The sequence below is a fragment of the Peromyscus eremicus genome, chromosome 11, assembly GCF_949786415.1.
Source record: "Peromyscus eremicus chromosome 11, PerEre_H2_v1, whole genome shotgun sequence".
Taxonomy (NCBI): domain Eukaryota; kingdom Metazoa; phylum Chordata; class Mammalia; order Rodentia; family Cricetidae; genus Peromyscus; species Peromyscus eremicus.
In genome coordinates, this window is record NC_081427.1 from 35,844,156 (window position 1) to 35,860,441 (window position 16,286).

A 16,286-nucleotide genomic window follows, 5' to 3' on the forward strand; every position below is an offset into this window, starting at 1 on the left:
TTTGGCCTTCATATTTGATTATATATTTAAATGCTTTTTTTTTATTCCTTCAGAAAAAAAAAAAAGCCCCACATCGAAGTGTGAAAAAGCATCCCTCTTCTCTTTGCGAGCTAAATCTAAAATAGCCCGGGTGGTACTGCTGTCAGCACTCTACCTGTCTCTACACTTACGGGAGAGACCTCACTTCATGCTTCTTAGGAGACTATCAGGTCCTCCAACACACTGGTTTCCTGTCGAGATGCTTCAAACGTGACTATGCCACATTTTTGCTTATTTTATCTGTAGGCTAATGTAACATGGGACATCTCAATAACCAGAAGCAGTATCTGTATACAGTAGTGACTCAGTAATTAAGAAAGAAGAGCCAAGTAAGAGAATGACTAATGCCTTTTAATTCACCTTTCACCTATTATTTACTAAAACAGTTTGAGCATATGGAAAAAATCATTTCTTTTTAAATTTTAGGGTTTTTTTTAAAAAATGAAATTAAATCAAGTACTATTTGCCCTGCGATGTACATTTATATAGCAAGAAGTGTGTATGTCCAACCAACGCTCACAACTAACAAAAGGTTTATGTGATGCAATGTAAAGCTGAGTTAATATTTGATTTTCGCTTCGTCTCAGAACTGTCTTGCATGAAAATCTCTCACTAAGCTTCCATACATGTTTTCTCCTGGCATCCAGCATGAATGTCGTTGTCTGCTTTCCCTTCAGTTCTGGATTACATCTGTTGGCGTAGCTTCTTAGCGTTAACTTCAGTTGTCTAGGATTAAGAAACGGAAGACCATCCAACTCCTATGGCAAACAAATTAGCCTTAATATTAATTCCAAAAATGATCTTTCTGTCTTTACCACTTTGATGACGAGATACATAAGTGCAGTTTATTCTACATATCAGCAAACAGAGTTTTTCTTTTAAAAGGTCTTGGCATTTTGGGTGATGTTTTCAAATATAAAAACAAAATAGCTTTACATACAACTCTCTGGATATAGCTTGCACATTACCATTAAACTAAATGCTTTGCTCAATGTGCACTGCAAACTGTCAGGCATCTTGATTTTTTTTTTCTTTTTGACAAAAATGTGCCTATTTAAAAATAACTTATTTTGCTGGTACTGGTAGCACAGACCTTTAATTCTATCACTTGGGAGGCTGATCTCTGAGTTCAAGGCCAGTCGGGTCTATAGGGTGAGTTCCAGGACAGCCAGGACTATACAGAGAAACCCTGTCTCAACAAAACACCTTATTTTTCTAACATAATAACAGTGATGTGTTAAGATAACACTTTTCCTATTTCACGATTCCTGTGTTAAAATGAAAAATGGCAGCCTCGCTTAATATTCTGTGTGTTCAAGGAATAGAGGGTCAAATCATTAAGAAAACCATGTTTCCTAAGCTGCTGTTGATCATAATTATAGTGCTGTCTATATTCACCTGCAGCAGTGAGCAGGGAACCCCAGAAGCCCAGGTACTGCTGGCCTGCAGCCATCATACCCCAGCCTGGGCCCAGCAGCTTTGAGGATTCTGCCAGAAGCTGTCTGCTTGAGTGGCTCACCATGTCTGAGAAGTCTGAAGCGAACAGTAGCTCAGTCGTGATTTGCTTCCCCTTTAATTTAAAAGCTGAGATTTCAGCATCTGATTCATCACGTCGTGTTATCATGTTAGGGGATCTGCCAGGCATGAATCAAACCGCTGTAATCCTCGCAGGATGGGTTAGTTTCTCTCCTAGAAGGAATGAAAGACCCCAGAACAGCTAGTGTCTGACAAATACAAACACAGGCAGCAGTTCGCTTAACTTTGCATTGCGACGATCCAGGCTGACACAGAGCCCCACAGGACACAGAGGAACTGGCATGGATGTGGTTAAGGCAAATGGAGTGTGATCCAAGACTCTGAATTCTGATTCTAAGGTGTTTTTGTTTCTGTCCCCCTACTCTTCCTTATAATGATGATCTAGATAAAGGGATACAATTTCTTGAAGCCAGAGTCAAGAACAGGGTTATACTTTTAAGACTTTTTTGAAGACACTTTGTTTTCCTGGACAAAATAAAATTCATTCTATTTTAAACATTGAAGTAGTTCTGAATTTTCCTTGTTGGTACATTGTAACAAGGCCAAATCTTGAGGCTGACCGTGGTCCAACTGCATCTTTGGTAATTACTGGTAATGCTAAGCTAATCCCTGTTAATATTAACTCTGATGTTTTGTGACTACGTGTACCTATTCATCAAATTCTTTTCTACAATTATTGTGTAGTCCTGGTACAAGGAGTACCTGTAAAATGTCAGCAGGGTTTTGTTCAGCAGATGTGATCAACAAGGTATGATCATTGACAATTCCCTCTACCAGGAAATACTGGAAGAGCAAAGGCAAGTAAATATTGTTTGTTCCCTCAATCAGAGGAACTGTTCCAGCAGCCACACCTCCATATAGTTGCTGATGCTGTAAGTTGCCCATTCTGCACCTAAAATGGCAGTAGACACCAGCTGGGGGTCACCACCATGAGCACTATTGGCCTTAGAATCTTCTCTGGATGCTAATGATGTTGCTGTTGCTGGCCACAGCTGCCACAGACTCGGGGACAACCCCCATCTCTGAGCACAAATTGTTACTGCACAGTCAACTCTCTTCCAAATGAACTCAGAACAGGTATTTCATAGGAGAAAAGGGGCATAAAGTCAGGGCTTGCTAGCCATATGTAGTTACAGAACTATTTAACTTTTACTAAATCCCACTCACTTTTCTAAACATTTTACATGCACTGATACAATCTTTTTAAAGACCACAATCAAGTGTTATCATTATGTTTTTTTAACCAAAAAAAAATTTGTTTTTTTCAAGACAGGGTCTCTCTACATAGCCTTGACTGTCCTGGAATTATGTAGACCAGGCTGCCTCACAGAGTTCAAGTGCTGGGATTAAATGCATGCACCACATTATCTCCTATTCCCCAGATGAATGAGGTGGGAGGGGGCATTTAAAGATGAATTCATTTCTCTAGGGGTCATAAAACTTGTAAGTGGTGAATCTAGAATTTGTACTCACGAAGTTATGTCTCCAGAGCTCACATAAGAAACCACCACACCATGAATAAAATGGATGAAAAAGGGGAGACAAAAACTGGGTACTCAGTGGATGGCCATTGCATGACCCGAAACATCTGCCTGCATTGACACAGAACAAATACCTTTCTGATTAACACGTGCATCCTTCTTACTTTCTGTCAAGTACTCCCAAACTTCAGTATTTACATTTTTATGTTATAATTTGCTGCTCTTCTTTTATGGGAAATACATACACTTCAGTGTTCTGATTGATTCTTTTCTTCATGAACACAAGAATCAAAGCCACCTGTGAGGATTCATATTGCAATATCCTCTAGCTCTAGTTTTGTGAACCGATATTAACATGGGTTCTTCAGTGCAGATCAACCAAGCGTCGTTTCCATTCAGCTGTACATCAACATGCTGGGTGCTTCACTACGTCTGCCGTGCCTTTCCCCTGTCAGTTCACATGTCCAACTCCATGTATCTTTCAAATTCTTAGAAGACGCACTCTCTGGTAAAAGTCTTTATTCCATATTCTATCTAATTCTTTGTGTATCCTATTAGTCCTGTACTACACTGGGGTTCCCTTTTTTCTTTCAGTATACTGTTTCAAAACTATTTTCTCGAACAAGTAATATCATGGGGAGTAGTTGTGGTGTTGCAGTATCCTAAGATCAGCGTTCGGAATGCATTAGATACATCACAAACGTTTGTGAACTTTTGTTTGTTTGTTATGGAGCCCTGGCTACCCTGGAACTTTTTATCCTTCCCATCCCTCTTCTGTCTCTCTTCTGAATGCCTGAATCACAGATGGACACTACCATGTCTGATCTATGTTTGTGAAGTTAGACTTAAATGTAGCTAGTATGTATCCGCATGGTGGCGGAACACTGTTCTTTTATTCAGCATCTTTAAAGCTTGATTTTTAGCTGAGGTATGAATTAGCTCATATATTTTGAAAAATCTTTCACATATTTCCCTAAAGTGTGTGTGTGTGTGTGTGTGTGTGTGTGTGTGTGTGTGTGTGTGTGTGTTGAGACAGTTGAGACAGAGTATTATATAACTCAGGCTAGCCTCAGAATTTCCAGTTAATGAAGATGACCTTGAACACCTGATTCTCCTGCCTCCACCTCCCATTACAGTTGTGTGCCAGCATTTCCAGCTCCCAAAGTATTTTCTTTAGGTATATTTTATTGCTCTTTAACATTCTGGTGACATTCTTGGAATATTTCTCTTTAAATGAAACATTTAACTCTTTATTACATTTAGAAGAATGTCTACAAATTAAAATGTAATGCATAGTATCAAATTTCAGCTAATACTCCTGCATCAGGAGTATTGAAAACCACAGCCAATTTTGCCAAGATAACTCCACTACACATTGTTATTACCATCAGAGGAAGAAATTATTTTTCAAATAATGGTTCATGAATATAAAGAGGCATAAAATGCAACTTCTATTTCCATGAAGATAGCTGATCAAGATAACTGGAAGTTTTATCAGCAGCATTCACTAGATATGGTGGGGGTGTAAGATATTTTAAAACGTATAGCTAAGTTTTCAACAAAGAAAGGACATATCATAAGTGTGGAAATAAATCAGAAACTGGAAAACAAAGGTTAGGCATGTGAGTGGAACCTGCCATTCTCCCATGTTGTATTTTTTTCCCCGTTGGTGATTTAGAAACTCAAATTGTGTTTCCTGTAGGAGACAGAGAATATGCTGTGAGCTTCACATGGCAGAGAATCATAACAGAGACCTACACAGAGCAGGCATGCTCAAGGGCCAACACCCCTGGTGGCTGGTGTACTTTTGAAATTTACCCAATGTCAAAAGGAGACATCCAAGACCTTTATGTCTGCCAAGGCTCTATGTGGAAAAATACATCCCCAAAGAAAATGAGACTCTACCACTTTGAGGTTAAAATGAATGTCATTAACAACATGCCTCTGATGGTCCCTGAGGTATCGACGACCCTTAGGATACCTGAACCCAAAGCTGATCATGAAAGCAATGACATGAATATTCTATAAAAATAAATGCCAGGGGAAAGACTCACCAAACTACACTGTCGATTATAACACAGCAAGACCAAATGGTGCTGGTCTAACTGGATGTCGGCATGTAGAAGAATGCAAATCGATCCATATCTATCACCCTGCACAAAACTTAAGTCCAAGTGGATCAAAGACCTCAACATAAATCTAGATGCACTGAACGTGAGAGAAGAGAAAGTGGGAAATGATCTTGAACGTATTGGCACAGGAGACAACTTCCTGAATGGAACACCAAAAGCACAAGCACTAAGATCGATAATAAATAAGACCTCAGGAAATTGAAAAGTTTTGGTAAGGCAAAGGTCAGTCCCATGCAGGCTCCCTGGTTGTCAGTTCAGTCTCTGTGAGCTCCTGTGAGCCCAGATTAGTTGATTGTGGAAGCCACAGACAGCATGGTCTTCATGGGAGAAGATAATTAATGCCTGATTTTGGTGACTATGAGAAGCAAGGCTGAATAGATAGCAGGGGTCCATTTCAGCGTGGTGAGACAAGCTGCAGCAGACATCATGGCTGGTTTCTAGCACTCAGCCCATCACTAAGTCATTAAGTTGCTCTCATGGTTCAGTTCAAGGTGAGGCCTGACTGTCCCACCACTCACCTCCTCCAAAAAAAAAAAAAAAAAAAAAAAAAAAAAAAGCGACCCCAACACTTTTAATTGTGTTGTACCTGCCCACATCCCACTGGCGTCCTCTGCTCTCCTAGAGGAGCCCTTCCTCTATTTTCCTTACCCCTGATTTCTGGAATTTACAGGGTACCGGGTGAGAATGGAGGGTGGGGATGGGGAGAGCCCAGGGAAGGGCTCAAAAAAATGGTGCTTGCATAAGACCCATACAAGAAAGCAAGATCAAACCATTCCACCATGGATAGGTGAAGAACTCACACAGCTTTACTAGTTGTTGGAGAACTACAGGCAGGTGATAGTGGCAGGGAGAGAGAGTGAGCAAGTTTTCTTCAGGGACATGGCCACTGGTAAGCAACTCATGCTCCCAGTGGTCCGTTCTACACCCTGTCTTAAGACAAATACAATAAAAAATAAAACCTTTACATGTGTGCACACTAACGTATAAATGTGTAATCTGGCATTCACGGCAATGATAAACACCAATTTCATGAAACTTGTCACCTCAGGAGATGAAAGAAGTATGAGGCTATAAAAGACTGCTGGCATAATTAGAGGCTGGTGAGATGGCCCAGTGGGCAGTGTTTCTGCCAAGACTGAGGCTACGAATTCAATCTCCAAAACCCACGAGGTGGATAGAGAGAACCATTGAAAAAATTGTCCTCTAACCTCCACACACATCGTTGCACATGGACACAGGAATGCCCACACACATGCACACACAAAATAAATAGAAAAGTAAATAAAGATGATAGCATAATCATCATTAATTATATTCCAATTATTTCATTTCCCAGCTGAGTAATGAACAAATTTTTGTTAATTATTTTGTTCTTTTGAAATGCCTGAGATATTCAATATGTTTAATAATTAAAAATTTAAAATGTGTTGAATAAGCATTTGCAGCTCCATAGATATTTGTGTTATCTAAGCATAAGTCAACAGGATATTATTTTGTGCATAAAAACCTTCATTTGCTTTAAGTCCAGAAATTATTTTTCTCAATATTTAATTACCAATATGTCACAAAAGTCATTAAGGATTTTTCTACCCAATTTCAAATGATAACTTGCAGTATAATTAATGTACAAAACACTCAGAATTCCTAATTAGGAACACAGATGATATAATCTCATCTAGAGTAAATATGATAATGACACAAATTTAATTTTTCTGTTATTCATGATCCACATTTTGTCCCAGGAAGACTTCCAGGGTTTTTCCAATCAAGCAGGATGGTGACATCATGTGGATGAGTGCTGGTAATCATATGCGCAGGCATGTGTGGGCAAATAGAACGACCCATGCGGTAATATTCAACCGCAGCAACGGAGCTGTTACACGGGACACAATTGTAATCAAACAAGAACACTTGCATTCTCTGAGACTAACTGAGCCACTGGACGGAGGCTCAAAGACCCTGAATCTCTACCCTAGAAACCCCACTTGGCTGATTTCAAAATTGCAATGATATATTGGATATAAATATGATTGTGGTAACCCTAAATGGGCTGGAGAATGCTTTTCTTCTCCCTTTACTAATCTTTAGGTCAAACACAGATAAAAACTGCTTTGTAATAAAGTGGGTTTGGGGGGAGGAAAAGGAACATGTTAGTTATAAATTTTCCAACTTGTAGACTCCTTCGGGCCACCAGTTTTGTAGCCTTGCCTCTCGGGTCTTGCTTTTTGATACCTTGTTTTCCCTCGTTACATAAAAGTAGTTAGTGTTATGTATTTACTTATATAACCAATATTATTTAAATAACCTAAAGATATTTAGTAGAATCTGTTTTCCCAAGGCAATTTCCCCTTGAGATGAAAAAGATTTTCATCATCACAAGAAAATTGAAACTAGGTGTTTTCCTCCAATGTATTTAAAAAAACATTTTAATATTTATTTATTACATATACAGTGTTCTGCCTCCATGTATGCCTGCACACCAGAAGAGGGCACCAGATCTCATTATAGATGGTTGTGAGCCTCCATGTGATTGCTGGGAATCGAACTCAGGACCTCTGGAAGAGCGGCCAGTGCTCTTAACCTCTGAGCCATCTCTTCAGCCCTCCAGTGTATTTTTGATGGGAAAAAAAAGTCCAATTTAGATGACCTGGGACCATAAAAATGAAGACTGCACATACAGATGTACTTCACTCAAAACAAACACACGCTGTAGGCTGTGGGTGTTCCTCGGTGAGCAGAAAGCTCGTCCAGCATGCACAAAGCAGTGGGCTCATCCTCAGCACTAAATCAGCTTGGCTGCTCTGGCACATTGAGGCACAGGCAGGAGGGTCAGATTATCCTTAGCTCGTTTGGAGCCAGCCTGTGTGACATAAGCCCCTTTCTCAGACACCAAAATGAATGAATGTTGTTCTTGTTCTTGTCTCTTTGGGGGCCCGCCACCCAGCTCCCAAATAAATCACACACACACACAGAGGCTTATTCTTAATTATGAATGCCCGGCCTTAGCTTGGCTTGGTTTCTTGCCAGCTTTCCTTAACTTAAATGATCACATCTACCTTTAGCCTCTGGGCTATTTCCATTCTCTTACTTCTTTATTTTATTTTAATTAATTAATTCATTTATTCAATATTTTTATTTTATAATTAACTTAATTTCACATGTCAGCACAGATTCCCCTGTCCTCCCTCCTCCCACCCCTCAGCCCTCCCCCTCAATCCACCCCCTACTCCCACTTCCTTCAAGGCAAGGTCTCCACTGGGGATTCAGCCCAGCCTGGTAGACTCAGCTGAGGCAGGTCCAGTCTCCTCCTCCCTACACCAAAGCTGAGCAAAGTGTCCCAGCATAGACCCCAGGCTCCAAAAAGCCAGCCCATGCACCAAGGACAGGTCCCGGCTCCACTGCCTGGGGGTCTCCCAAACAGTTCAAGCTAATCAACTGTCTCACTTATCCTGAGGGCCTGCTCCAGTTCCATGGGGGCTCCTCAGCCATTGGTTCACAGTTCATGCATTTCCACTAGTTTGTCCCTGTGCTTTTTCCAATCATGGTCTCAATATCTCTCGCTCATACAATCTCTCCTCTCTCTCACTGATTGGACTCCCAGAGCTCCACCTGTAAATCTTATCTTACTATGTGGCTGGCTGTGTAGCTGGGTGGCTGGTCCCTGGAGTCCTCCTCCTTCTCTTTTTTTTCCTCCTCGCAGATTTCGCCTGTATATTCTCTCTGCCTGCCAGCTCTGCCTGTCCTTTCTCCTGCCTCCTTGCTGTTGGCCGTTCAGTTTGTTATTAGACCATCAGGTGTTTAAGACAATCACAGTAACACAGCTTCACAGAGTTAAACAAATACAACATAAACAAAAGTAACATACCTTAAAATAATATTCTACTACAAATAAATATTTTTTTATCACTAAAATTTGTTCTCTTAACAATTTCGTACAAGTTCATCATACTACTGACCACTCTCCCCCCTTTCCAATCTCCCTACTACCACTATTTATCTCCTCGCTTCCTATGTATCTTTTTCTCATATTCGTATCTACTCGTCTTGTTCTGTGATCCACTGAGTTTAACCAGGGCCATCTGCATGACCGTGGGGTTGAGACTGTCCATTGGAGCCTGGTGGGCTCAGCAGTAGGTATACAACTACAGACAAGGGCTCTCTCTGTCCGAGAATCTATCAAAAGCCAATTGGATGGCAACCAAGATTGAGCCCCATAAGGTCTTCTCCCTTCCATGCCTGATTGTCGGCAAGTAAGGTCTTATGTGGACCCAATGCAAGCCGTCTACAGTTATTGTGAGTTCGTAATTGTAAGAGCTGTGTCTACTCTAGAGGTTGGCATTTATCAGTCCTTCACCTTATCTCCTGGCTCATACATAATCACAACCCCTCTATTACAGTGATTTTACAGTGGTGTAAGTATCTAGTTTAGGGATGAGCCCTCAACCTTCATTTATTTTCGGCATCTTGGGCAGCCGTGAGTCTACACATTCCCTGCCATTTGCTACAAAGAAAAGGTTCTCTCACTAAGACTAAGAGCAGCTTCCATCTGTTGGTATAAACATAAACATCTAGAAGACATTTCATCTACATCAGTTTAGTTGTTGTCTTCTTGTGTCTATAGCCTCCCCAGGCATGGGTTGCTAACCAGGCTTACAGTACAAGACATGAATTCCCTGCATCACCTGCTAGAGAGCAGGCCACAAATTCAATCATAAGGGGATTGTTTTCCACCGTAACAGTCATGGCAGTATGGCACAGGTGGATACATCTTGTTTGACATGTTGGTTCTGTAGTTTGTAGGATTCACAGTTGTGTAAGATGTCTTTTCTCTTTCAAAGTCCTGCATATCATGTACCAGCACTGTAAAAGCCACCCAGCAAGAAGGAAGTTTCTAGCTAAGTCCCAGCTAGAATTACTACATATTAAAACCAATGTATGTGGTGTCTTCAGCAGTTCTTATCTTCTAGTTCTGGTGGACAAGAACTTGCTTTTTGGTGGGGTCTCTGGGGCCTCTCTGACCCACTCTAATAGAAGTATCCCATAACTGGGATTGGGAATTTGTTTAGTAACCCATTTCTATGAACAACATTATCTAGATATTCAGGGTAGCTACCTTTAATCTCTCTTTGATATTTTTTTATATGGGTTACAAGATAGTAGATTTTCATACACCTTAATTTTGTCTTAGTTAATCCTTCTCCATCTACTCATCTCCCCAATTCTTCTACACCCTCTCTGCTTAAACCTTTCCACCCCCAGTATTCCCCTTATCTATTTAATTTTCCTTCTGTTCTGTTATTAAGACAACCCATCCCCAAATGTCCCTTTCTCATTTCCTGGCTTGCACAAGTATTCTGGGTCAAACAGCAGAACTAAAGAGTTATGTAGTATGGGTCTGCGTGAGACCCTATCTCAAAAAACCAAAATAAATAAGCATTTTAAATTTCTTTCAAAAATGAAAACAAATTGTGCTAGAAGTAAAATGGATAAAAGACATTTAAGGTTTTGATAATGCCTGAGCATTTTGTTGTTGTTGTGTTTTTGAGACAGAAACTCATATAGCCAACATTTTCTTTGAACTTGTTATGTAGTTGAGGATGACTTTGAACTCTTTACTCCACATTTCAAACACTGGGACTACAGGTGTGTTTCACCACAGCTGGTTGAACCATGCTGTACCATGCAAGTGCAATAAATATGGCTTTATTGCATACCAGCCAATTTTATATTAAAGATGTAAAGCTCTACATAGAAAAATTTTGGTAAATAAAAAGTTATAAGTTAAGGAGGACAAATCTGCTTTCTGTATCAGTTACTTTTCCACTCCTGTGACAAAACACTATGTATGACCAAGGCAGCTTAGAGAAGGAAGGATTTATAGGACTTACCATTCCAGATGGCTCAGGTCCATAATGGTGGAGTCAGCAAGGCAACCGTGGAAGCTGGAGCTGGAAACTGAGAGCTGAGGGCTTACATCCCCACTCCCAAGCAGGAAGTAGAGAGAGTGAACTGGGAAGAGTGCACAACTTGGAAACCTCAAGGCCTTCACCTCAGTGATGTGTTTCCTCCACCAAGGCCACTTCCTGAGCCTCTCCAAACAGCGGGACCAACTGGGGACCATGCATTCAATGTCAGAGACTACGGAGGAACAGTCTGAATTGGACCACCACACTTTCTTTCCTTTCTCTTTTCTTCTTACTCAGGCTTTGTAATTTATTAGTTCTTATTTAAAAGTTTTTTTTCATGCCATATGTTTTGATTATGTCTCCCCATTTCCAAACTCTTCCTAGATCTCTTCACCTCTCTACTCACCTAACTTTGTATGTCACTGGGTGTACCAAACACACTCCAGGCCCCATGCCCCGCAGTAAGTAGACGGTCAACACAAAATGGATCCCTTGTGTTTTATTTGTGGGCTGTTTGTTTCATTTTGCTTTGGCGTTTTGGGGTCCTATTGGCTTTGTTTGTTTGCTTCAATCTTCATTTTTTTCTTTTCTTTTTTTTTTGAGTTTTTTTTTTAGAGAGAGTGAGTGAGAGACAAACCACCACACTTTCAAACCTTAACATTTCAATAATTACTAAATTTGTGAAAATTGCATTTCCAGTTAAACTTTAGGGTAAATATTTATTGCTTAAGCTAGTATATGACTATTTTTATATTTTATTGAATTAACATCTTGTGTAATAAAAATGATGCTACATTGTAATTTTGTTGCTTTTCACTTTCTGTTAAGGGTTGAGTTACAAATGTAGCCAAGCCAGATCCCTCCTCTTGATTCTTACAGAGAAGTACTCTGAACTGTACTGTTTTATAGTTTGCTAAAGTATCACAAATAGATTCACCATGAAAAAAATGTACAGTGCTGGGCACTACTGGTGCACACCTTTAATCCCAGCACTTAGGAGGCAGGAACAAGTGGATCTCTGTGAGTTCCAAGACAGCCAAGGCTGTTGCACAGAGAAAACCTGTCTCAAAAAACCAAAACCACCAAACCAAAAACCAAAAACCCCAAAAAGAAAAGAAGAAAAAAACCACAACAATATACTTAAAAAAATTGAATTCTGGCTTTTATGAAGAATACCTGTCTATTTTTTTCAGGATAAATGTACAGTTACTATCACATACAGCTCAAAAGAGTAAATTCCCTTCTCAAAATAGTTCATGAGTGGAAATTTCTTCTTTCTCATCTATTATCACCACATTTTCCCCAAACCTGAACAAGCAAGTCATCCACAGTGACAAATGCTCATTTGTTTCCAGAGTGTGGGTGTCATGCACCTGCCCAGTGTCCCATGTTCACACCTGTCTCTCGGTTTCCGAGCTTGCTCTTGGAGTATTCCATTACCACTGTCACCCTGGTCTCTTGCTAGCTCACATTGCTGGCTGCCTCAGCTCTTCCAGGTGCCAGCTGGGCTCCAACACAGCTCTCATTCACTGTCCACAGGGAACCAATACTCCACATGCCAGGCCTACCCTGACAGGCCATACGGTGGTGTGATTTTTATAGCCTATGATGTTTGTAACCAGCCTATCCTATTTGGCAAGATCCAGGACTGTCCCACAAAACAAGGTAAATAACTCCGAAGAATGATGTTGGAGATTGACTTGTGACCTCGACAAATCCATATACACACATGTACTCATACCCTTGCTTGCGCACACACACACTCATGCATGTGAACACACACACACACACAGAGTCACATATAAACATCACAGTAATGCTTCAAATTTATTTATTTTTAAACATGAGGTCAAGATCTGGTAAGTCAGTCTAGTTCAGAAGATCTTGTTTTTCTTTTAATTGTGTCCCATCACTCGGTTGGCAGAATGCTTGCCTGGTGTTCTAGAAGCTCTGTGTTCAATCCTCAGCACCACATAAACAGGTCAGTAGTGTGTGCCATCCTCAATTGCAGATTGAATTTGAGGGCAGTTTGGGATACATGAAATACCCTATCTAACAAACAAACAGGGCACTGGAGAGACGACTCAGCAGTTAAGAGCACTGGCTGCTCTTGCAGAGGACCTGAGTTTGATTCCCAGCACCCACATAGTGGCTCACAGCTGCCCATCACTCCCGTTCTAGGGGATCTGATACCCTCTTCTGACCTCCCCAGGGACCAGGCACACATGAGATGAACAGGCATACAAGCAAGACAAAGCATTCGTCCACTTAAAGTACATAAAGGTATAAAAACCAACTAATTAAAAAAATAAAACAAACAAAAACCCAAACACCCCCTGCCCCAGTCAGAACTGGTTAAAAATAAAAGGTAGTGAAATATCAAAAGTCTATATTTTTTGAACAAATATGGGAAAAATGTTATTTCATTTACTGTACTCTGGAAAACAGTGATGGCACATATTAGGCAAAAATTAATTAATTAATTAATAAAACCCCCGCAAATATAGTCAATAGTTCTTCATCTGCATGAATTTTATTGAAGCATAAGTTGCATGGGCAGCTTGTGCCCCTTGTAAGTGTGCAGTTCAATGAGTCCTGAAGACTGCGTACACTCACACGACTCCCAACATGACTGAGACTGTTCGGTGCATTTGCATCATGCTCCAGACACTGAACTTTCCTGCCCTTAGCCCCACGTAAGGACTGGCCTCACCAGCTTTCACTTTCTGTCACTGCAAAGCCATTTTCCCCGTTCTAGATGTCCATGTAAACAGGATAGAAACCACACGCCACACACCTGTGCACGTTTAGCTTCTTTAGACGTAATGCTGAGCTTCACTTGTTACAGTAGGATGTATAAGTAGCTCGTTCCATTCCATGGCTGTATAATGACTGTGTATTACAGTACTGCGTCATGATGTATTGCCATGAATGCTGCTATGAACATATGTGCAGGTTTTTCTGTGAACACATATGTTCATTTGTTTTAGGTTGTATCTACAAGTGGGTTTGCTGTATCATATTTTAAGGGTATAATTAACCTTATAAGAAGCAAGTAAATTGCCAGGGGTGATGGCTCATATCTATGATCCCAGCACTTGGGAGGCAGAGGCCCAAAAATTTCTGAGTTAGAGGCCAGCCTGGTCTACATTCAAGTCCTAGCCTACCCACAGCTACATGGCGAGACCCTGTTAAAAATAAATACCTTTTGGCTAATCAAGTGTAGTATCCGTTCTTATCAGTTTAATATCTGATACGTTCTCTATCCGAGGACAATATATTAAATGGATTTTTGGAAAATAAATAAATAAATAAAAAGCTTTCTGTGCTGACAGCACTCACTCCCAGAAACGGGGACTATTCCTAAAAGCAACCAGCCTTTCTGTAAGACACATGGTGAGCGCCAGCTCCACCACGTGACATCATGTCAAAGGGTAGAGTGTTCTCTGTCTGCCCAGGGAGAGCATCATTGAGACCAGAATCCACCAACAGGCTAAAGCTATGAAGACTGTCCTGAGGCTTGAGTGTGGGGAGCCCAGCTGCAGACGGAGAGGATGCTGGCTGTGAAGAGATGTGAGCCCTTTGAACTGGGAGATGACAAGAAGAGGAAGGGCCGAGGGGTCCAGCTCTCAGCTGATTTTGTTTTGAAGACAGTAAATCATGGCGTTATAATCCCATTATCTGGCTGCCGTTGGTCTTTTTGGGAGCGGAGAGGGAATAAACCAGATCTATCAACAACAAAAGACAAAAGAAACCAACAAATTGTTTTCTTAAATAATCGTACCCAGAAGCAACAGGCAAGCGCTGGTTGCCCCATGTCCTACTCCACACCGGACCCTTGTGTTAGAGCCACACCACTGTAACACACACCCGAGACAACTAACTTACCCAGAGGGAAGGTTTGCTCTGGTGCACTGTTTTGAAGGTTCCAGTGTGTTGGATCTATCCTGTTGTTCAGGGTCCACTGGTGACACAGCATGCAGCGCATCATAGATCAAAACCATTCACTCCTTTGCCATGGACTAAGAGTACAGGGGGAAAAAAAATTCTGGCTCTTCACAACCCCTTCAAGACAGGGCATCCTCCGACTGATGGGACGTCCTCCCACAAGATGCTACCTCTGGAAGTCTACATAGCCTCCCAATAGGGCCACCCTGGAGCCCAATTTCTTAACACACAGGACTTTGGGGACCATTTCAGATCCACACGATGCAATATTGTTAGTCTCCCTAATTATAGCCACGTTTGTGAGCCTGTCATCTCTTCCAGTTTTAATTTGCATTTCCCCGCTGAGAAGGGACAGTGAGTGTCTCGTTCTTATTGGAATTCGTGTATTTTTCCCATAAGTATCTCTTCGATCTTTGGGCTTTTTTTTTTTTTTTTTTAATGGCATGCTTGTCTTCTCATTTGCTTGGAACCGTGGCAGTCTGCAGACTCTAAGTGCCATTGCAGAGACGACAGGAATTTTGAATTAAATTCATGACATAACTTGCTGGTAACAATTAGCCACTCCATTTTCTGCCCCTGGCTCCTTCCTCCCGGGGCTTCAGCTCTGCAAGCAGTCTACTGGTCCTCAGAGCAGGCTTCTTTTCTCTCACCTCACACTACTCTTGCAGCGAGTCGTCTTGACAGTCTGTTTTACTGCCACCTTGTGTGACTCCATCTTTCTTTCTCATTGGCGCTCCACTGAGGCTCCATTCAGCGCCACCGTCTGGCTCTGACCACTGAAATGAAAACCACGCTGGTCATCTCTCATCACAGCACGGAGTCCATCAGGTCTCACACTATAGTAATCCTTCTATTAACTTACTTCATAGTCACTGCCCTCACATACACATCAGCACTCCCTGAGAAGAGAGACCACATCCAGCCTGCTCTCTAGGGAAATCTCCAGCCCACTGGACAACCCATGGCTCACACTGAGGGTTGGACAAATACTATTGTTAAATGGATTAACCTCAGTTGTCTATCAGTTATTAGGAGGTGAAATATGTTCAGAAATATCATTCTATATACTTCTTTTTGAAACACTTATAGATTGTTGGCAACATAACAGTGGGCATTGTTTTCCTACTGGCCTATTTGTCTGAGATTCTTGAAGTTGCTGGTGTCTTCATGAGATCACCTACGTGACTGCGTGCAAACCTGGGCTTTGCAGGAAACTCCATAGCAATGCTAAAACTTTTAGTGAC

General features: G+C 41.2%; 1 pseudogene; it reads left to right on the top strand.

Annotated features, from left to right (window-relative positions):
• Positions 1-14,289: 14,289 nt before the first annotated feature.
• Positions 14,290-14,457, top strand: LOC131922066 (U2 spliceosomal RNA; annotated as a pseudogene).
• Positions 14,458-16,286: the final 1,829 nt, after the last annotated feature.